At 37.5% G+C, this 22,986-nt stretch overlaps 1 long non-coding RNA gene across 1 annotated transcript in view; it reads left to right on the top strand.

Annotated features, from left to right (window-relative positions):
* The window catches only part of LOC148110248 (uncharacterized), a 262,411-nt gene that overhangs the window by 46,537 nt on the left and 192,888 nt on the right, over positions 1-22,986 (top strand). The window contains exon 2 of the long non-coding RNA XR_015724101.1: positions 8,365-8,555. This is a non-coding gene — a long non-coding RNA (uncharacterized LOC148110248). The remainder of the gene's footprint in view (positions 1-8,364; positions 8,556-22,986) is intronic.

The raw sequence follows: 22,986 nt of genomic DNA, 5'->3' as shown, positions 1-22,986 counted from the left end.
CAGGTCAGTAGCACATCTGGGTTTGAACCCAGGCACCGTGGTTTTGAGAGCCCTTGTTTTTAAACCATTATGCTGTACTGATACCCAATGTAGGTTAACAATTGCAACATAGCCGTGTTATTTCCAGGCTCGTATCATTGTGAACCATCTAGGGAAGTGATTTTCAATAAGTCTATTTTTGTCCTCCCTCTTTCATCCCCCCATTCCTGCAATGGATATTTGGCAATATCTGGAGACCTTTTTAGTTGTCACAGTGACACTAGCATTTCGTGGGTAGAAGCCAGGGATGCTGCTAAGCATTCTAATTCTTTGCCTCCCATAACAAAGAATTATCCAGCCCCAAATGTCAATAGTGTTGAGGTTGAACTCTTGAAGCCTTATGACCCCCAGGATTAAATTAAAGATCTCTAACATGGCAAACAAGGTGTTTATCTTCGTGCTTATCAATCCCTTCTGGTATTTTATGTGCACAAGGTACATGCACAGTGCTGTTTCTTGACAGAGTGGCTGTATTTATTCTCTCTGCTCTGCCTGGAATCCTTTTCTACCTGTCCTCTCACCCGTAACAATTCTCAGACATTTACTCATCCTTTGAGTCTTCACTCAGGCCACAGTCATTCATGAAGCCTTTCCCTATACTCCAGTCAGGGTGAGGGGCCCCTGTACCATCATTCCAAATTATCCTTTGCATTGTTTAAGTGTTACACTTAAGGCACTGAACGCTTATTAGCAATTTCTTTGCCCCTTTTCCCCTAGGAGTTTGGGAATCTCATGGGAGCAGGGACTCTGTCAAATTCACATCAGTGTCAAAAGCACCTAGTAGAGTGTGATTTATGACACAGATGAATCCAGTAAATCTTAGTTCAGTGAATTAATAAATAAAAGTATTGTATCCCTCTGTTACGGCTGCCATAACAAAATGCCACAGACTGCGTAGCTTAAATAACAGAAATTCATTTCTCCCAGTTCTGGAAACTAGGAATTCCAAGATCAAGGTGTTAGCTGGTTTCTTCTTAGGCATCTCTTCTTGGCTTGCAGATGGTTACCTTCTACCTGTGTCCTCACATGGCATTTCCCCTGTACGTGTACACTCCTATTATCTCTTCCTTTTCTTACGAGGTCATCAATTCTAGGGTCTTACCCTGATAACCTCGTTTAACTTTAGGTACCTCCTTAAAGGCCCTGTCTCCAAATATAGTCACATTGGGGGTTAGGGCTTCAACATATAAATTTTGGGAAGATACGATCCAGTTCATAATAAATATGAAATGAGACAATATAGTTATTATTTCAGTTTAGTTAGGAAAATGCTTCTCAAATCTAATCATTTGATATAAGCAATTATTAAAATATTAATATTTTTATTCTTTTCTTTTTTTTCCTTTCAAATGAATGTATTTATGGTGTAAGTGTAAATGAAAAGCAAGCTTCTATCCTTAAATAATAGGTATCCATACAAATGCACACAATGAAAACAAAATACTATTATTAAATTGTAGCCACAGAGTATTGCGCATGAAGATAACTGTAGTTGCATTTATGCTTTCTTTATCATTGAGATTAGCAGGTTTTAGAGTCATGTAAAGAGTCACTTGCACCAAAGTAATACATTGAAAGAAGGAAAGAAAAGTAAAAATGGAATGTCATTCTTATTATGCAAATCAATAATGGTTCTTCCACATCTTCACCAAATTAGATGCATTTCAAACTTGGCCACAGAGTAGGTTAGATTCTAGGATGTGTAATCAGGAGCGTTGGGAGTGGAGGCTACTGAAGCTAGTTAGGGCTAGGGGGCAGGAGACCACGCTCCGACTGCTGGCTTGGGTTCTGCTTATTTGCTTGTCTGCATTATTTGATGTTACATAACTTGAAGTTACTCCTTGGATTTCAAGTATCCTGAAAATTTTATCACAGGTCGTCTTTTAGTACTAAGAGAATTTGCATACACACTTTATAAACCTTTTTAAATTTGCAGTGCTAATTTGATTCTCAACCCATAACTATGTTTTATTTTTGGTGGCTTCACACTCCAAGCAGTGCTTTAGAGTGATTTTGTAAGTGATTTATGGCAAGGGGTTTCACATTTGGCATGCATGAAAATCACCTGGAAGGCTTGTTACAACAGAGTTTGTTAGGTCCTCCACTCCCAGAGCTTCTGACTCAGTAGACATTGTTGGGACATGAGAATATATATTTCTAACAAAATGTCAGTTACTGATAATGCTGCTTTTTGGGGCCCCATTTTGAGAACCACTGCTCAATGGTTCTTGTAAAGTACTGCCTTGCATCTTTGAAATATCTAGGTATGAAAGAACCTCATATTGCTCTTCCAGACTGGGAAATTAAAGGCATATGTAGATGCCTTTATACCCCCCCCTCTTCGCCCAGAGCATTTGGACATCATTGGTATTTTGAGTGCAGTGCTTCTGTTCCTATTTGGACCTTCATCCAGTTATTAAAGACTGATTTATTGACTCTTTTTCCCCCCAAGTTCTATGCTAGGTAATTGGTATGCAGGAGTGTGCACAGGTAAGGTTGCAGGCTTTATACAGTTTATAGTATTTACAGGCAGCTATGTGGCTATTTTAGTCAATGTGTGATCTCACAGACCTGGGAATCCGGTTCTGTTTCAGTTTGCCAAACTCCAGCCTTGTGCCCTTGAAAAATCATGCAGCTTAGGGGTGCTCGGGTAGCTCAGTTGGTTAAATACCTGCTTTTGGCTCAGGTCATGATCCAAGGTCCTGGGAGCCACCCTCACATCAGGCTCCCTGCCCAGTGGGGAGTCTGCTTCTTCCTCTCCCTTGGCCCCTCCCCCTGCTCATGCGCAGTCTCTCAAACACACAAATAAAGCCTTTTAAAAACATAATGTAACTTGCCTGGATTCCAGGTCCATCCTCTCAAAAATGAGATTAGCATCACATCCAGTGACTGAAATATTTCTGGAAAAGTATGACAGTAAAAGGATAAGGGACAATATAATAACGTCATTTTTTCTCTCACTACCTAGGTATAATGGAATGAAAGGAAATGGTTACTGTTACTAAAACACAATGATAATTTGTGTGATTTGTGTAGCATTTAAGTAATTAGTTGATTAGAATCTTGTTTAATTAGAATTACTTCTGCTTGGGACCTGATACAGTGGAAGGTATCTGAAATAAGTGCCAAACATCACACAAATCAGAAACTTACACTGAAACCATCTGAATCATCTTGTAGCATGTCTACCATGAAGTCTTTCCTGTCTCTTTTATGAGGATTAATTCTATTTGTTGGCAGCTCTGCCATATCTGAGCACACATATGCTGAGATAAATCAACACCCTATCTCCAGGCAAAGGCAGAACAGCTATTTAAGAGACATTTGACAGTTATAAAAAAAACTTTGGTACCTAGATAAATCTAGTGGGTAGGATATGCCATTTCACTGATTTGGAATGATATTTTTTTCTCCCAAGAAGTGGACAGAATATTGGCTTCGGAGCTGTACAGATTTGGACTTGAATACTGACTAAGCTACTTATGACTTTAGTGACATCAGACAAGTTACTTCAACTCCTTGAAGCACAGTTTTGGCATCTATAAAATGAGACTAATATAACTTAACAGGATGTTATGACAACTGAACATAATAACACATGTAAAACATTGAGCAACATATGTGACATATGGTAGATGTTAAATTTTATTTAAAAATAACTTGTAACAAGAAAACTGTTTCAAGTAGATTATAGATAATCACTTTGGACCTAGAAAGGATAATAGTATAAGGACATGGATTGCTGTCAACTGCTTATCCTCTGCTACTGCATGGATAACCTGAGGCAGAAGGCAGAACAAAGGCTTAGGGAAATATTTTGGTTTGTGTTCTCCTGAAAGCAAAGTATGAGACAAGACCTTGTCTGCCCTATGAAGTAGGAATTAAAGAGTGGAGAGAATGAGACACAGAGAGAAAATAGGACAATATTCTCAATATTCAGGTGTGTTTTTGAGGTTGCCACAGTGGTTATTGGGACTGATTCCCCCAGGCCTCCTAAGAATTACGGAGAATGCTTCCCACAACACACCAACTGAAAGAAGAGGTACCAGGAACATGGGGTAAGGCTGGTCCTGGGAGCTTTAACCCACACTTCTGGATGGAATCAACACATGGATTGAGGGAGTTCCCATAACCTCAGAGAAGATGCCTGATAGAGAGTGGAAAGATCCTCTAAGCATCCTTTACAGGTGGAACACTGCATCAGAAAGCTACAGATGAACCTGAACTGCAGCTGAAGTCAGAGGCTGGCTAAAGGACAGATTTGGGGGAAGCAGAGGCATCTACTACATGAAGCTAGGGTGGCTTTGTTCAGAATTACATAGGGCCAGCACTTTTTAGAATGGTATGGCTACAAAAGGTTCATCCTCTTCTCTTTCCAAAATTTCCCAAAGTCATGTTCAAACCAATAAGTATTGCCTTATTTTAAGCATAAACCAAAAGAAAAGTATATACTTGACTTCCTACATTTTAAGGTATGGGCATAATGCCCTAGGCATAATGACCATGCTAATAGACATCTGTTTTGGATAATATGGTCCTTAGACTACCTATACCAGAATTACCAGTAGGTCTTACTACATTAAAATCTCTCAGGACAAGTTATCTTCTTTAATAAGCTCTGTATTGGAAGTCTGGGAATCGTTATGCTATATTATTTTGAGCTTTGTGTTCTCTAATTTCTTTTACATTCATTGTCTACAATTTTCTTCTTATTCCCTTATGTGGAACTGGAATAGAATTTGAGTTGTTTTTCTCCTGTCTTTTGGTAAAGGTATGGGGAAATCATTCATGGAATGATTTGTTTTGGTTACATTGTGTGCAGGGTGTGGATGAGAGATTCTTTCATCTGCCACTTCTACATGATTTAACATACACACTTTACTGTAGACCTGCATACCTTAGAATCATCCCATCTCCCAGGTACAAGAGGAACAGTAAAGTTGACTATATCATTAGAGGAAACAGAAGCTAATAACACTTGAATGTTCTATTTCAGTGCAGATACCAAAGCATAGCTGAACTGAGATTAGAACCTTGTCCAGTACCCTAATATTGTTAGGGCAACAGCTGCCTGGAAAACTGACATGGTAATATCTCATAGGCTTGTTGTTTCATCCTTAAAGGGAGATAACAACCAAACACATTTTTCAGAACTCTCTTTTCTCAAACCAATTATAGTTTTCCTTTCAGACATTTTATAAAAGTACTAAATCTTATTGCGCATATAGGCAGTGATATCTGGGCACAATGAACTGATTTAAGAATAAAGAAAATACTTAAGCATAGGATTTACTTTCTTGTCAGCTGGTGTCACTGATTAGTTTTATGTAGGATTTCTTAAAAAAAAAAAAAACAAAACTCTTCCTAGAAATATGCCATTCAATGCAAGGTAGACAAATGTATGGACTGTGACTTCCAAATTCTCTTTTATTAAGTGCCCTCAGAATGTCCTTCTTATACTCTGGGTACTCAGGACTCAAACAAGTTTGCTAATAAGATCAGAGTGAAAACTTTATTAAATACTGGTTCATTGCAGATTTTATGGTTTTATTATACAGTTTGATGGTACTATCTGAAGACTGCATTGTATAGCTCCCTAAATTCCATGCTTTTGATAGGTTCTCTTTCCAAAAGGGCATTGCTATAATAGCTATGTAATGGCAACAGGAGAACTTAATGATTTCAGAACATTATATTTTATAACCATTACCTGTAATAGATAAGACAGGGAATGTTTAGAATTTATTATGTCATAAATGGGTAATCAAATATTTGGGTGGTGGAATAGATTGGATAAGTGAGATGAAAGCTATTGGGGCTGAAATTCTTTGGTATTTTTTTGGGTGTGGGTGTGGGTGGGTGAATGGGTGTAAATGACAGCAAACCATTACTTTTCAAGTTCACATACCTGATAACTATAGTTTTTCTACAGTTCCTTCCATTGTCAGACTATGAACAACTACTTCTTTCTGCCTTAGTTTCCTTATCTGTAAAACAAAGATAATAATAATAGTCATCTCTTAATGAGACTAAGGCATACACATATACACATACATATACACACATTATGTGTATATATTCTGCCTGATATCACAGTGTTACAGAGTCTGCATAATCATTTAGAGGTAGTTTGGTAAATTTTTACACACAATGCTAACAATATTGGCTATTTTACTATCCACAGAAAATTTGATTAAAGGGGATATTGCTAAATAAACAATTGGAACTGCATCAAATTAAAAAAGGCTTTGCACAACAAAGGAAACTAGTAACAAAATGAAAAGGCAACCTACTGAATGGGAGAAGATATTTGCAAATGATATAACATATGAGGGGTTAATATCCAAAATATATAAAGAACTCATACAGTGACACCAAAAAACAAACAAACAAAAACCCCAAATAATCCAATTAAAAAATGGGTGGAGGACCTGATCGATGTTTTTTCCAAAGAAGACACACAGATGGACAACTAATCACCACGGAAATGCAATTAAAACCACAGTGACATATCACTTCACATCAGTGAGAGGGGCTAGTATCAAAAAGATAAAAAAATAACAAGTGTTGACAATGATGTGGAGAAAAAAGAAGGAACTCTTATGCATTGTTGGTGGGAAATTAAATTGGTATGGCCATTATGGAAAACAACATGGAGTTTCCTCAAAAAATTAAAAATAGAAATACCAAGCAGAAACAGACTCATAAATACAGAGAAAAAACATGCTTGCCATAGGGCGGGGAGTGGGGGGAATGAACAAAATGGGTGAAGGAGGGTGGGAGATACAGGCTTCTAGTTATGGGATGAATGAGTCATGGACATGAAGGGTACAGGATAGGGAATACAGTCAATGATATTGTAATAGTGCTGTATGGTGACAGATGGTAGCTACACTTGTGGTGAGCACAGTATAATGTATAGACTTATCAGATCACTGTGTTGTACACCTGAAACTAATGTAACATTCTGTGTCAACTACATTTCAATTAAAAAAAAATAGAATGCCCTATGATCCAGTAATTCAATTTCTGGGTATTTACCCAGAGAAAATGAAAGACAATAATTCAAAATGATGTATGCACTTTAATGTTTATTGTAGCATTATTTACAATAGCCAAGATGTGGAAACAACCTAAGTGAATGAATAAAGAAGATATGGTATATACACACAATGGAATATTACTCAGCCATAAAAAAGAATGAAACCTTGCCATTCATGACAACATGGATGGAGGGTATTATGCTAAGTGAAATAAATCAGAGAAAGACAAATACCATATGATATCACTTACACATAGAATCTAAAAAGCAACACAAAATAAAACGGAAACAGATAAAATAAATACAGAGAACAAATTGGTGGTTGATAGAGGGTGGGGGTATAGGTGAAGGGGATTAAGTGGTACAAGCTTCCATTTATAAAATAAATAAACCATGGGGGTGAAAAGTACAGCATAGAGAATAATCAATTAGATTGTCATAATATTGTATGGTAACAGTAAGTACACTTAGTCATGGTGAGCATATCATAATGTATATAAATGTCAAATCACTATGGTGCACACCTGAAACTAATATAATATTGTATTTAAAATAAAATTTAATTAAATTTTTCAAAAAGGGGATATTGTTATATAGAAGTTAAACGCAACAAGAATTACAATGTCATTAATAATAAAAATGTGGCTTATAGCTGATGCATACATAATGCTTACTATGGGCTAAACCCTATAAATGTTTATATAAATGGATAAACTCATCACAGACCCATTATGAAGTAGCTATTAATAGCATCTTTATTTTACAGATGAGAAAACGAAGGCAGAAAGAAATGATTGCTCCCAGTGACAGAAGGAAAAGAGGCAGAAAAATTAGATTATTTGGTATATTAATTTAAAAAGCAGGGGTTTGTAATTATTTATTGTAGGTTCAAGGAATCCCTCAGTAACCTCTTCAGGCAACATAGTGTGGCAGCCAAGTAAAATATGTGGGGTTCATAACAACAAGCCTAAAACCCTTTAAAAAAAAATGAGTCACTTGTTATATTTTGAAGACAAAAAGTCTATTCTAGTTCAAAAATATTTTCACCTAAAATAAATGCTTCAAGTTTTGAAAACTAAAAAATATTAAGTTCTTTTTCATTGGACAGATATAAAGAAAACATCTCCTTAATTTTACCCAGAGTGCAAAATGGTATTCATCATAACTTTCATAGGTTAAAAAAAAAAAGTGAAAACAAAGAACAACAACACACACACACACACACACACAAGATTTATTGAAATTTAAGGAGGTACTCTGAAACTCTCTGTTTTCAAAAACAGGTTTTAAAGCAGAGTAAAGGATGAGGGAGGAGTTAAGATGGCGGAGGAGTAGGAGACACCGTTTTCCGCCGGTCCTCCGAGTCGAGCTGGATAGGTACCAGACCAGCCTAAACAACCACAGAACCAGCCTGAGACGCAGGAAGACGCATCTGGATCTCTACAAATGAACATCTCCAGCACTGAGTATTGAGGTATGAAGCGGGGAGCCATGAAACCGTGCACAGATATCGGAAGATAAACGGAAGGGGGAGGGAGCCACCGCGTTCGGGCGCCGGGAAGTGGTAGCCACTTGCACGGGAGAGCGGGCGGGCTCGCGGACGGCACCTGCAAAACAGCAGACTGAGACCGTGAGCCGGGTGCGCGCGCCACCAGGCATCTCGTGGAACACCGGAATTCCGGTGCGCTCACTGGATCCAGACTGAGACGGGGAGCTTCCGGAGCGCGCGTGGGGCGGCGGGCGGCTGGCGGCTGGCGGTGTTAGAAACACAAAGGACAGAGACACGCCGGCCCTGGAAGTGAGGGCAGGGACGCCGGGTGTGGGGCGCACATCCCGGGACGCTGCAGGGTTGAGCAGCACCAACAGAAACAGAGTTAAAGTGGCCAGAACGTTAGTAGAGAACAGGCTGCAATCCCTCTGTTCTGTGACAGAGGCTGAAATTCGGCCGCTGCTGCTCTCTCAGAAGAGGCACAGCAAACCGCCAGGGAAAGCCGCCAGAGAACAAAAGCCTGGAAATACCGGCTCAGAGAGTGCCCATCCCCATCCCCCCTCGCAGGGGACACGGAGACTCTACCCAAACAGGGTTGCCTGAGTATTGGCGCGGCAGGCCCCTCCCCCAGAAGGCAGGCTGAAAAATCAAGAAGCCTACAAGCCGGGCTCCTGGGTGGCGCAGTCATTGAGTGCCTGTCTGCGGCTTAGGGCGTGATCCCGGTGTTCCGGAAAGGAGTCCCTCACCGGGCCCGTCCGCTGGGAGCCTGCTTCTTCCTCTCCCACTCCACTGCTTCTGTTCCCTCTCTCGCTGGTTGGCTGCCACATAAATAAATAAATAAAATCTTTAAAGAAGAAGCCCACATCCCTAAGATCCCTATAAAACAAGGGGCACGGCCTGGGACCCAGTCAATAATTTGGGCTCTGGAAAACCCCGCAACCTCTCCTCATCAGAATGACAAGAAGGAGAAGCCCCCCCCCCCCAGCAAAGAAAAGACAGTGAGTCTGTGGCCTCTGCCACAGAAATAATGGATATGGATGTAACCAAATTATCAGAAATGGAATTCAGAGTCACGATGGTCAAAATGATGAGTAGAATTGAAAAAAGTATTAACGAAAAGGTTACTGAGCATATAGAATCCCTAAGGACAGAAATGAGAGCGAATCTGACAGAAATTAAAAATTCTATGAGCCAAATGCAGGCAAAACTAGAGGCTCTGACGGCCAGGGTCACAGAAGCAGAGGAACGGGTTGGTGATTGGAGGATGGGTTAACAGAGGAAAAAACCAAAATAGAAGATGATCTTAAAAAAATCCACGCCCATGAATGTAGGTTACAGGAGGTTACTGACTCAATGAAACGATCAATGTTAGAATCATCGGCATCCCGGAGGGGGTGGAGAAAAACAGAGGTCTAGAAGAGATATTTGAACAAATTGTAGCTGAAAACTTCCCTAATCTAGCGAGGGAAACAAACATTCCTGTCCAAGAGGCAGAGAGTACCCCTCCCAAGCTCAACCACGACAAACCTATGCCACGTCACGTCATAGTGCAATTTGCAAATATGAGATCCAAGGATACAGTATTGAAAGCGGCCAGGGCAAAGAAATTTCTCACGTACCAAGGCAAAAGCATCAGAATTACGTCAGACCTGTCTACACAGACCTGGAATGAGAGAAAGGGTTGGGGGAGCATATTTAAAGCTCTTTCAGAGAAAAACATGCAGCCAAGGATCCTTTATCCAGCAAGGCTGTCATTCAGAATTGATGGAGAAATAAAGACATTTCAGAATCTCCAGTCACTAACCAATTTCATAACCACGAAACCAGCCCTACAGGAGATATTACAGGGGGTTCTATAAAAGTAAAAAGGCCCCAAGAGTGATACAGAACAGAAAGTCACAGCCAATACAAACAAAGACTTTACTGACAACATGGCATCATTAAAATCATATCTCTCAGTACTCAGTCTTAATATTAATGGCTTAAATTCTCCCATAAATGCCACAGGGTTGCAGATTGGATAAAAAGAAATGACTCATCCATTTGCTGTCTACAAGAGACTCATTTCGAACCCAAAGATGCATTCAGACTGAGAGTAAGGGGATGGAGTACCACCTTTCACGCAAATGGACCTCAAAAGAAAGCTGGGGTAGCAATTCTCATATCAGATATATTGGATTTTAAACTACAGACTATAGTTAGAGATGCAGAAGGGCACTATATTATTCTTAAGGGAAGTATTCAACAAGTGGATATGACAATTATAAATATATATGCCCCCAACAAGGGAGCAGCAAGATACACAAGCCAACTCTTAACCAGAATAAAGAGACATATAAATAAAAATACATTAAAAGTAGGGGACCTCAACACTCCACTATCAGAAATAGAACACCCTGGCAAAAACTAAGCAAAGAATCAAAGGCTTTGAATGCCATACTCGACGAGTTGGACCTCATAGATATATATAGAACACTACACCCCAGAACCAAAGAATACTCATTCTATTCTAATGCCCATGGAACATTCTCAAGAATAGACCATGTTCTGAGACACAAAACAGGTCTCAACCAATACCAAAAGATTGAAATTATCCCCTGCATATTCTCAGACCACAACGCTCTGAAATTGGAACTCAACCACAAAGAAAAATTTGGAAGAAACTCAAACACTTGGAGACTAAGAACCATCCTGCTCAGGAATGACTCGATAAACCAGGAAATCAAAAATCAAATTAAACAATTTATGGAGACCAATGAGAATGAAAATACAACAGTCCAAAACCTATGGGATACTGCAAAGGCAGTCCTAAGGGGGAAATACATAGCCATCCAAGCCTCACTCAAAAGAATAGAAAAATCTAAAATGCAGTTTTTATATTCTCACCTCAAGAAGCTGGAACAGCAACAGAGGGACAGGCCTAATCCACGCACGAGGAAGCAGTTGACCAAAATTAGAGCTGAAATCAATCAAGCAGAAACCAGAAGTACAGTAGAGCAGATCAACAGGACTAGAAGCTGGTTCTTTGAGAGAATCAATAAAATTGACAGACCACTGGCAAGACTTATCCAAAAGAAAAGAGAAAGGACCCAGATTATTAAAATTATGAATGAAAAAGGAGAGGTCACGACGAGCACCATTGAAATTGGAAGGATTATTAGAAATTTTTATCAACAGCTATATGCCAATAAACTAAGCAATCTGGAAGAGACGGAATCTTTCCTGGAAACCTATAAACTACCAAGATTGAAACCAGAAGAAATTGATTTCTTAAACAGGCCAATTAATTATGAAGAAATTGAGTCAGTGATAAAAAACCTTCCAAATAACAAAACTCCAGGCCCGGACGGTTTTCCTGGGGAATTCTACCAAACATTCAAAGAAGAAATAATACCTATTCTCCTAAAGCTATTTCAAAAAATAGAAACAGAAGGAAAGCTACCAAACTCATTCTATGAGGCCAATATTAACTTGATCCCCAAACCAGGCAAAGACCCCCTCAAAAAGGAGAATTACAGACCGATCTCCCTAATGAATATGGACGCCAAAATCCTCAACAAGATACTTGCTAATAGAATCCAACAGTACATTAAAAGGATTATCCATCACGATCAAGTGGGATTCATACCTGGGATGCAAGCGTGGTTCAATATTCGCAAATCAGTCAGCGTGATACATCATATCAACAAGAAAAGACTCAGGAACCAATGATCCTCTCAATCGATGCCGAAAAAGCATTTGACAAAATACAGCATCCTTTCCTGATTAAAACCCTTCAGAGTGTAGGAATAGAAGGTACATTTCTCAATCTCATAAAAGCCATCTATGAAAAGCCTACTGCAAATATTATTCTCAATGGGGAAAAGCTGGAAGCCTTTCCCTTAAGATCAGGAACTCGACAAGGATGCCCACTCTCGCCACTATTATTCGACATAGTACTAGAAGTCCTTGCAACAGCAATCAGACGACAAAAAGGGATCAAAGGTATTCAAATCGGCAAAGAAGAAGTCAAAATGTCTCTCTTCGCAGATGACATGATACTCTATATGGAAAACCCAAAAGAAGCCACTCCCAAACTATTAGAAGTTATAGAGCAATTCAGTAACGTGGCGGGATACAAAATGAATGCTCAGAAATCAGTTGCATTTCTATACATGAATAACGAGACTGAAGAAAGAGAAATTAGGGAATCCATCCCATTTACAATAGCACCAAAAACCATACGTTACCTTGGAATTAACTTAACCAGAGACGTAAAGGACCTATATTCTAGAAACTATAAATCACTCTTGAAAGACATTGAGAAAGACATAAAAAGATGGAAAGATATTCCATGCTCATGGATTGGAAGAATTAACATAGTTAAAATGTCCATGCTACCCAGAGCAATCTACACTTTCAATGCTATCCCGATCAAAATACCGAGGACATTTTTCAAAGAACTGGAACAAATAGTCCTTAAATTTGTATGGAACCAGAAAAGGCCTCGAATCTTCAAGGAACTGTTGAAAAGGAAAAACAAAGCTGGGGGCATCACAATGCGGGATTTCGAGCTGTACTACAAAGCTGTGATCACAAAGACAGCATGGTACTGGCACAAAAACAGACCCATAGACCAATGGAACAGAATAGAGAGCCCAGAAATGGACCCTCGGCTCTTTGGGCAACTAATATTTGATAAAGCACGAAAAAACATCCAGTGGGAAAAAGGCAGTCTCTTCAATAAATGGTGCTTGGAAAATTGGACAGCTACATGCAAAAGAATGAAACTTGACCACTATCTCACACCATACACAAAAATAAACTCCAAATGGATGAAAGACCTCGATGTGAGACAGGAATCCATCAAAATTCTAGAGGAGAACATAGGCAGCAACCTCTACGACATCGGCCACAGCAACCTTTTTCATGATACATCCCCAAAGGCAAGAGAAACAAAAGATAAAATGAATTTATGGGACTTCATCAAGATTAAAAGTTTCTGCACAGCCAAGGAAACAGTCAGAAAAACTAAGAGGCAGCCCACGGAATGGGAGAATATATTTGCAAATGACACTACAGATAAAAGACTGGTATCCAAGATCTACAAAGAACTTCTCAAACTCAATACACGAGAAACAAATAAACAAATCAAAAAATGGGCAGAAGATATGAACAGACACTTTTCCAATGAAGACATACAAATGGCTAACAGACACATGAAAAAATGTTCAAAATCATTAGCCATCAAGGAAATTCAAATCAAAACCACACTGAGATACCACCTTACGCCAGTTAGAATGGCAAAAATAGACAAGGCAAGAAACAACAATTGTTGGAGAGGATGTGGAGAAAGGGGATCCCTCCTACGTTGTTGGTGGGAATGCAAGTTGGTACAGCCACTTTGGAAAACAGTGTGGAGGTCCCTTAAAAAGTTAAAAATTGAGCTACCCTATGATCCAGCCATTGCACTACTGGGTGTTTACCCCAAAGATACAGACGTAGTGAAGAGAAGGGCCATATGCACCCCAATGTTCATAGCAGCAATGTCCACAATAGCTAAATCATGGAAGGAGCCGAGATGCCCTTCAACAGATGACTGGATTAAGAAGTTGTGGTCCATATATACAATGGAATATTACTCAGCTATCAGAAAGAACGAGTTCTCAACATTTGCTACCACATGGACGGCACTGGAGGAGATAATGCTAAGTGAAATAAGTCAAGCAGAGAAAGACAACTATCATATGATTTCTCTCATCTATGGAACATAAGAACCAGGATGATGGGTAGGGGAAGAAAGGGATAAAGAAAGGGGGGGTAATCATAAGGGGGAATGAAACATGAGAGACTATGGACTATGAGAAACAAACTGAGGGCCTCAGAGGGGAGGGGGCTGGGGGAATGGGATAGACCGGGATGGGTAGTAAGGAGGGCACGTATTGCATGGTGCACTGGGTGTTATACACAACTAATGAATCATCGAGCCTTACATCGGAAACCGGGGATGTACTGTATGGTGACTAACATAATATAATAAAAAAATCATTAAAAAAATAAAAAAAATAAAGCAGAGTAAAATTTCTTCTTTATTTTTCAACCAACTATATCACATTCAAGCCCCGTCACTCTGCATCAAGCCTGCTTATGGCCATCCATACCTATTTTCTGTTCATAATGCTGTGAGATGATTCATTTGTTTATCTAGATTAATATTCACTTTCTTCAAGCTGATGAACAGAAGTTGCATATTTTGAAATTCATCTGGTCTATTGATGCTGAACATAAGAGGAGATGTAAGGATGTGCCACGGATGATTTTTAAAAAAAGGACCATTTATGCTTCTGAAATAAGGCTTAGCAGTGAATCCTCTCAGACTTGTTGATTGTAATCTGATCCTACTAAAAAATGGAAAGTTTGCACTGACATTAAAAAACAATCTGTTTAACAAAAGCAACCATAAAAAAGTATATAAAAGGGTAATAGGAGGAAGGTATTTGCGATATCAGAATAAGGTATGAAATATCCAGAATATTTAAGGAATTCTTTTAACAATACATTAGTAGAGAGAAGAGAGAACTTAGAAAATGAAAAGTAATTCAGAGAGGTGGAAATCAGAAAGATCTGTAAGCATTTGAAGAGATTGTTTATTTTCTCATTATTCATCAAGGAAATACAAGGTAAAGAACACTTTGCTTTCTCCACAATGGAAAAAATTAGGAAGTCACATAATATCTAAGCCTAGTGAGGATATGGCAAAATGGGAGCCTAAGTGCATGGCTGTTGGAGGTATAAATACTGGAAAGCAATTTGGCAGTATCTCATGAAATTAAGTTGCCTGTGATCCAGCATTCTCATATCTGGGCATATTCTTTCAAAAATATGTACTTCATAAGAGAACATGTGGTGGGATGTTCATATCCACACTGGAGTGATAGCAAGAATTAGAGTGTGTGCAATGACTTTTACCCATTAAAATAGGGGAAAAAATAGAATAGTATTAGGAGCACAACACAATTTAAATAAATACTCACCTGCCATACTACAATGTGGTTACAAGGGTATAACACTATCCCCCAAAATATTTGAAAAATAGATGGGAGGGACCTATATCACATACATTAAAAAGGTCTTTTGTGAGAGTAAGGGCTTGGAAGAGGACAAACATTTATTTAATAAAAGAAAAGCAGATGATCATTATCCAAATCAATTATAGGGTGGGAATGATTAACTCAATTCTGTGCATGAATTTCAGAAAAGGAAACAAGCAAAAACCCTCTACACTATACTATTCTTTCTTCATGCAATTTATGTGGTTAGGCAGGATAGGCTAAAATTGGGGAGGGCTTTGGAAATAGAAGGAGGAATTTCTGTGATCTATAAATGCCTCGTCCAAAGATTTTTGGTGCTTAAACACGAGTGGCTTTTAGGCCTCTGATGAGTGTTACTGGCTTTGCAAAAATATTAAAATATTCCAAAATACTAAAACTAAGACTGATCTATTTAAATCTTCTATCATTGTGGTGATTCCAGGTGTCATGATTTCTGATGAGTAACCACCATCACATGTTATAATGCAGAGTTCCTTTTGGATTAGATACATAACCTGAGAAAGAGGGTGGACATAGTATTGGCCACCAAATGTATTAGAGGTTGATTGTAGCCACAGATTGCTACCAGATTGCAGTTAAACACAGGAGGGTTTTTTTTTTTATAAGATTTTATTTATTTATTTGGCAGAGAAAGAGAGTGCGCGCACGAGCAGGGGGGGCGGCAGGCAGATAGAGAAGCAGGCTCTCCACCAAGCAGGGAGCCAAATGTGGGGCTGGATCCCAGGACTTTGGGATCATGACCTGGCCCTACAGCAGACCTACTGAGCCACTCAGGCACCCCAAAAACAGGAGATTCTTTTTTTAAAGTAAAATATTGCCATCTAGTTTATTTTCTACTGGGTTTGCTATTGATCATGGTATTTACAGTTCTAATTAGGAAATGGGTAATATTAGCAAGTAAACTAAGCTTAATAAGCATGGATTATAAAGAGCAAAATATATTTCTAAAGCACTCCGTGAGCTAATACAAATAATAATTATATTAATACATTTTATGTATTTATATTAATTCATATATTAATATATATTTTATATACTTATATATTATATATTTATATTATAGATATGTATTATATAAATATGATATAAATACAGCATAAAATAATAATTTTAATATCTTAAAATATTAATAGATTAGAATTGATTTTTTAAAATAAAGGTTGTTTTTATTTTCATGAAGGCAAATCTTATTTATTTATGACTGAAAACAATGGAAGAGAAATATATGCATTATGTTGAAACTCTGTGTGTTTGGCAAACATGAAAAGATTCTATTCTACATAGGAATGGTATACACAAGAAGAGGGTTTTTTTAAATGCAGTTTTAAAAAAAAGCTAAGATTGAATTGCCTGAAAAGGCAACATTTCTGACTCTATAATATTTAAGACGAGTTATGAACTGATGTATAGAATCTTCAGGGAATCAACACTGATGGAGCTTGACAATGAATACAGTCAATGACGGAAATGGGCTGCATGAAGCTGTCTCTTTAGAACAAGTGAATATTATCCACCAAAATAAATGGAGTATTGGCTATACTCCAAGATGAAATTATTATACTTTTAGAACTAATATTAACCTAAGTTCAAAGATGACTGATGACCATAATAGTGCTTACCATGCAACAGTGCCAACACCTGATTATTGGACTGTCAGTCTCCCTTACTAGGCGATCAAGAATCTCTCAAGATTTTTCAAACTGTGTATTTTATTCTATTGAATAAAAGAATGAATGTATGAATAAATGCACAGATATGTGGATATATAGGTGAAAGGATGAAAACAATAAAAGAAAAAATGTAGAGTCATCTTAAGTGGGAGGAGACATGACTTACCTAGCTATCATTACAAATTGAAGAATTTAGGCTGCGTTGGTATTTAGACATAATTCCAAATTAAAATTTTAGCTACCACCACATACGAGTTCAGGATCTTACTGAAAATATGAAACTTAGAACCAACGTATTTCCTAAGATAGGAGTAACAAAATAAGGAAAACTAAAAAAACTGAGAGCCTTGTAGTACTGTTCTCAAAATTTGTAGTCACAGCCAGAAATAAGCTGCATGAGTGAGGTGAGGGTGAGTGTCAGAAGGGGCTGTAGCTAATTTTTTAAAAATAATGGTACTGGAAGCATTTATGACATCTATAAACGTGTTTTATTTTTAGCCAGTGACAGAGGTCAAAGTACAGGACAGATTTGGCTATGCTATACTATTTTGGCCAAACATCAAATGGGAGACCTAGTCTCTTATCATTTATATAATGCAGCAAAGAATATCAATTTGATTTAATTTGCTCCTTTAGATTGATATTATGAAAAACTGCTGCTGATAAAATGCTTATGATCCTTAATTTGTACTTCAAATAAATATGCAATGACAAACATTCCATTTATAATCTTGCACTCTGGAATGTACATCTAAAAATATATCCAGGGTAAAGATTTTTTAAAGCATTTTTCTGTGACTCAAAACACAATAAATAATTATTAGATTTATTTATAAGTTTTATTCCTTTCCTTGTTTTACCAAGTATTTAAAGTTTCTTGCAAAATGTATGTAATAAAGGATAAAACAAAATTTTAGATTAAAGTAAAACAGAGATGGAAAAATAATAAAACCGTGTAAATACAGACTATTTTGTGCACTTGCTACAGATGGATCTCAGAATGACTATGTTTAATTGTCACAGCAAAAGAAAACATATAAGATTTTTGTTCATTGAAATAAAACCATTAAAAATCAGGTTAATCTCTAATTGCACAGCTTTGCTTGATATGGAAATCTGATAGGAAATTCCCTCATGACCTCCAAAATGGTACAATGTAGTAAATGGTATCTCTAAACTTACAGTAAATATCACTGTGTGTGTGTGTGTGTGTGTGTGTGTGTACATGTATCCTAAGTCCATCTATATATTTATATCAATACATATGTAAAATAAAAATATATATATGTAAAATGCAGTAATGGAAATTCTATTAGAGAGGGCTTATAAAATTAATTAGTATGAATAGATACTCTGGTCTCTGATAACCTGACTTCTTACTCCAAGGAATTAATTGAGACTGTTTTGACAGGATTTCTTACCCCAAGATGTGTATTATCATCAGGATTCCAGTTATGGGATAGAGGGATTTTGCAAACCACCCAAAAGTATATGTAAATGCCACATATACTTTTTTACATTTCCCCTACTACCAGTACCAGTATCACATAGCATTGCCAAAATGAATTGTATCCCTCCAAATTTGGTGAAAAATTGCATACCACATGTGTATTGAGTTATTTTAATTTTGAATAAGTGTGTATAGTTATCCCCTTTGATGATTTGTTAATTGTTTATTTTATTGTTAGTGTTTAAGTGATTCGCTATTGATGCCAACAATGTCAGAAACAAGGGCTCCTTTATTTTGATATTTTAAATAAAATATCATGACATTTTATTCAAAATGACTGTTTTAGATAATATATATGACTTTCCCTGAGAACCTTCCCTTAAAGAGGTTAGCCTATATTTGGAGAGTCTTAACTATTAAGGATATAGGTTTGGTATGATAAAAGCCACAGATGAATTGTTTATGAGCCAATATTTGGAGAAGGGTTTTACTTTTTTTTAAAATTCATATTGTCTCAATTAATGAAAGCTATTGAATCTATCACTTCATATAAAATCCAGGTCTCTGCCTGTGTAAATCAGCAATATCATATAATTCTTGGGGCATTAACTATGTTTTCCCGGCTCAGAGTTTATACTTGTTACTTTGCGCATGCTGGAATCTTAATCCACGTACAATCCTGGAGAGAATGTTGGATGACAGCAGTGCAAGATGACAATTGCTATCTAATTTTGAGGTAACTGCCTCAGGTTAGGTCATTGCAAATCATCACGCAAGACAGAAGCTTCTGTCACCAGACAGAAGAAGAGGCACTTTTCCTGATCTTACAAAGACATTTTGTGATTTGTGGGTTAAAGTCCTTATATTCATCATAATTCTTCCAAATGCCCCATTCCACTTTTGAGAGCTCTAGTCAATCCCTTAAATTTTAGGAGATCTGGCAGGGCTGATAAATCCATTTATGGTATAATTTAAGCAACCTGTAGAAGTTTCTGCTCTGCTTTTCAGTTTCAGGAGCCCAACCCTGCATGTGCAAGAGATATGAGATTCTTTCAGGATAAACATGGGAGCTTTCTTTCTTTATTATTACTTAAGCTAAGAATTTAAAACCTTGAACTTACTTTTTTTTTTTTAAATAAAATCTCCAGTGCTATCAGAATAGCCAGCCTACTGCACATGTTGTTTTACTCAGTCTCATCGTAACAGTATGTCCCAGCAGCCAGCTGGTCTGCCAGAGGTTGCTTTCAATGAGCATTTTGTTCCAGGGAATTACAGGATAATAATTTATGTAACTATTTTGGCACAAGCCTGTGGCCTAATGGCACGCCATTTCCCAACTTTCAAAACAACCAAGTCAGATAAACCGATTCTGAGTCATTTTCCTGCAACTTCTCCAGGGACCTAATACTCTCTCAGGCAAAGTTCTAGGTATTTTAAACAGAGAGGGGTTTAATTCAGGTAATTTGGTGGTTACATATCATCAGAAGTGTTTAGTTAAGGAAAGTTAAAAAAAAAATCACTGAAGCCTTGATATAAAGACCAAATTATTTTAGTTGCAACTGGATGTTAAAAACTGTTATCATGTTGCTACCTGCATAATTACTTTTTGTCCATGACACTGGTAACTAGGTATCAGAACATGAAGCTTACAAAGGCGCGTGTCTTTTAGAATCTGTTTAGTAACTGTAGAAGATGACTCCTATTTCTGTTCTTGTCTTTCAGACCTCGCATATATCTCAGTGGCAAACACTAGATGGTATCCAATAACTTAGCCACAAAGGAATGTGAGAAAAGGTCTTTTAGGCTTTGCAGTACCGGATGGACCATGGGAGGGTTGAGTGTTCCTCAATCTTTTTAATATACTTTACATAGTTAATTTTCTTTTTTCTTTCTTAAAGAACTTTCTTCTCTTGCTTTCCATGTAATGGTATTTTTTTTTCTCCTCATGCCTTGCCTGCTATTTTTAAGGACCCTTTTCTGGATGAAGTGAGTAAGGAAAATGGAGACAGATGGATAAGTTCATTATCTTTGATATAATAGCCAGGAAGAGTGCTCTGAATAGGTGCCATTTAAATGGAGATTACAAGATTGCGTGTGCGCATGTGTGTGCGGAAGTAGAGAAACATGGGGTAGTTTTTGCATACCAGCTTTTTTTTTTTTTTTCTTGTTCCTTCCTTTCTCCCTTCTTTCTCTTCTGTGGCAACTGTGGAGACCATCTGTTGAAGGTGGCAGCATCACAGCATGGAATTTTTTGGCATCCTCGTGTAAGTAACTTCCTCAACGGAAGACACACAAAAGAAAGGTACCCTATTATGAAGAACTGTACTGATTGTCATATGAAAAATAAATAATCTTCACTTTGTTTTAAGCCACAAAACAAAAGAGAGCATTTAACCTGTTGGTTTCGTGAAGATTTGGGGTTAATCAGAAAGTAGACAGAGAAGAAAGTAGAGTAGAAAGAGACAAGAAAAATGTGGGCATATACAATAAAGTAATTATCAGGATAGACAATGAAATTTAGGTCACATAAGAACAGGTAGTATTGATGGACAGTTAGAAAGTGATAGTTTCAATATATTTATAGCATCGACAAGTACAAGGATTTTGGAGGTATTTGAACAAGTGAGAAAAGTTTGGAATGTTGTTTTAAAGTGTATGATATCAAGAATTGATGGGAGGTTTGTTTTCTTGTGATCTCAAGATTAAGGGTGTGCTCATAGAAGTGAATGATGGGGGAGATACAAGGTCAACAAACTGAGAGGCCAAAGGCTTATGGAGCACCATTTGAAAGACATTTAATTTACCCATTGCAATATTTTAAATATTCAGTTTTATTAGTAGATGAAGCCAGAAATGCAGAAAACTGGAACTGCAATACTAGAACCCTATGGACCCTTTTCTCTTTACATTTTACAGAATTATCTTTGGTGAGGCAAAGGCAGTGTTCCATATAAAAACAATGGTTATTGGTGTCAGGCTTCTCACCCTCTGATTCTGGTTTAATCACAAGTTAAGTGGCACTTGGCAATTGGCTCACTCTTAAAGACTATTTTTTTCTGATATAAAAGGAATTTTAAAGATGAAATAAAGGCAATGATTTTGAATGTCTTGGCTATTAAATTACTGTCATTACTGTGAAATACCATGGCTTCCAACTTTGATGACCTGGCATTTAAATTCACTACTAAATTTACTGAAGGGATTACTGGCAAGGACAATATCCATGACATCATTTCTTGTTACCCACATAGCTCCTTACTTTACAAACAAAAACCAAAAACAAAAACAGAAAGAACCTTCCAGATTGAAATGCCAGGAGAAAATTGCTTCCACTGAGAAGCTGTTGTGTATTTTCAAATTCTCCATAAATCATGTTAATGGATGTTTAATCCCTTTTAGTTTTGGTGACTAGGTAATCAGAGTCAAAATTGTGGCTTAACTTTAATATAGGAAAGGATTCTGTGAATACCATATGCATACTCTCTTCCCTCCATTATTTATAACATTTTAATTTATATTTAGCATTTATTCATTTTTTATTTTACAAGTCACCTCAGTTCCTTTACGCACGCGTGCGCGCGTGTGTGTGAGAATAACCTCAATATCCTTAATTCTGAAACCACAAACTGTTGAAGAAAAATGGAGGTCTAGAAGAAGATTTCTACTGCTAGACAGTTTTTGTCTGTTTTGTTTTGTTTTAGTTTTGGTTTGTTTTTGTTTTTTAATAGTGAAGGGTTTTCCATTTTGGGACTAGGATGAAGCAGTTCTTCTTTTGTGAGGTACAAGGTTCTAATACACCTTTTTCTATAAGGCTGATTTTTATTTATTTATTTTTATTGAGAGAGAGAGAGAGAGAGGGAGCGAGCGCATACATGCATGCATAATGGGGGGCAGGGTAGGGAAGAAGCTGAGGGAGAAAGACAGAATCTTAAACACTCCATGTGTGGAGCCCAATGTGGGGCTTGAACTCAGACCCTGAGATCATGACCTGAGCCAAAAATCAAGAGTCAGATGCTTAACCGACAAAGCCACTCCGGTGCCCCAGAAGGCTTATTTTGATTTCAGAGGTTGGTTGTGCATCATCTATTGACTTTATTTCTTAATTTAGTCCAATCTATTTTATGATTATTATTTCTTTACATTGTGATTGCTAGCATCTGATGAGGGCTCTAGACTTCTTTTCTCAATTACATTTTTATGGATAT

The sequence above is a fragment of the Ursus americanus genome, chromosome 4 (genome assembly GCF_024610735.1).
Source record: "Ursus americanus isolate L20-20 chromosome 4, mUrsAme1.1.p, whole genome shotgun sequence".
Classification (NCBI taxonomy): Eukaryota; Metazoa; Chordata; class Mammalia; order Carnivora; family Ursidae; genus Ursus; species Ursus americanus.
Note: the sequence above shows the minus strand (reverse complement) of the source record. Positions and strands in the feature narration are given on the sequence as shown.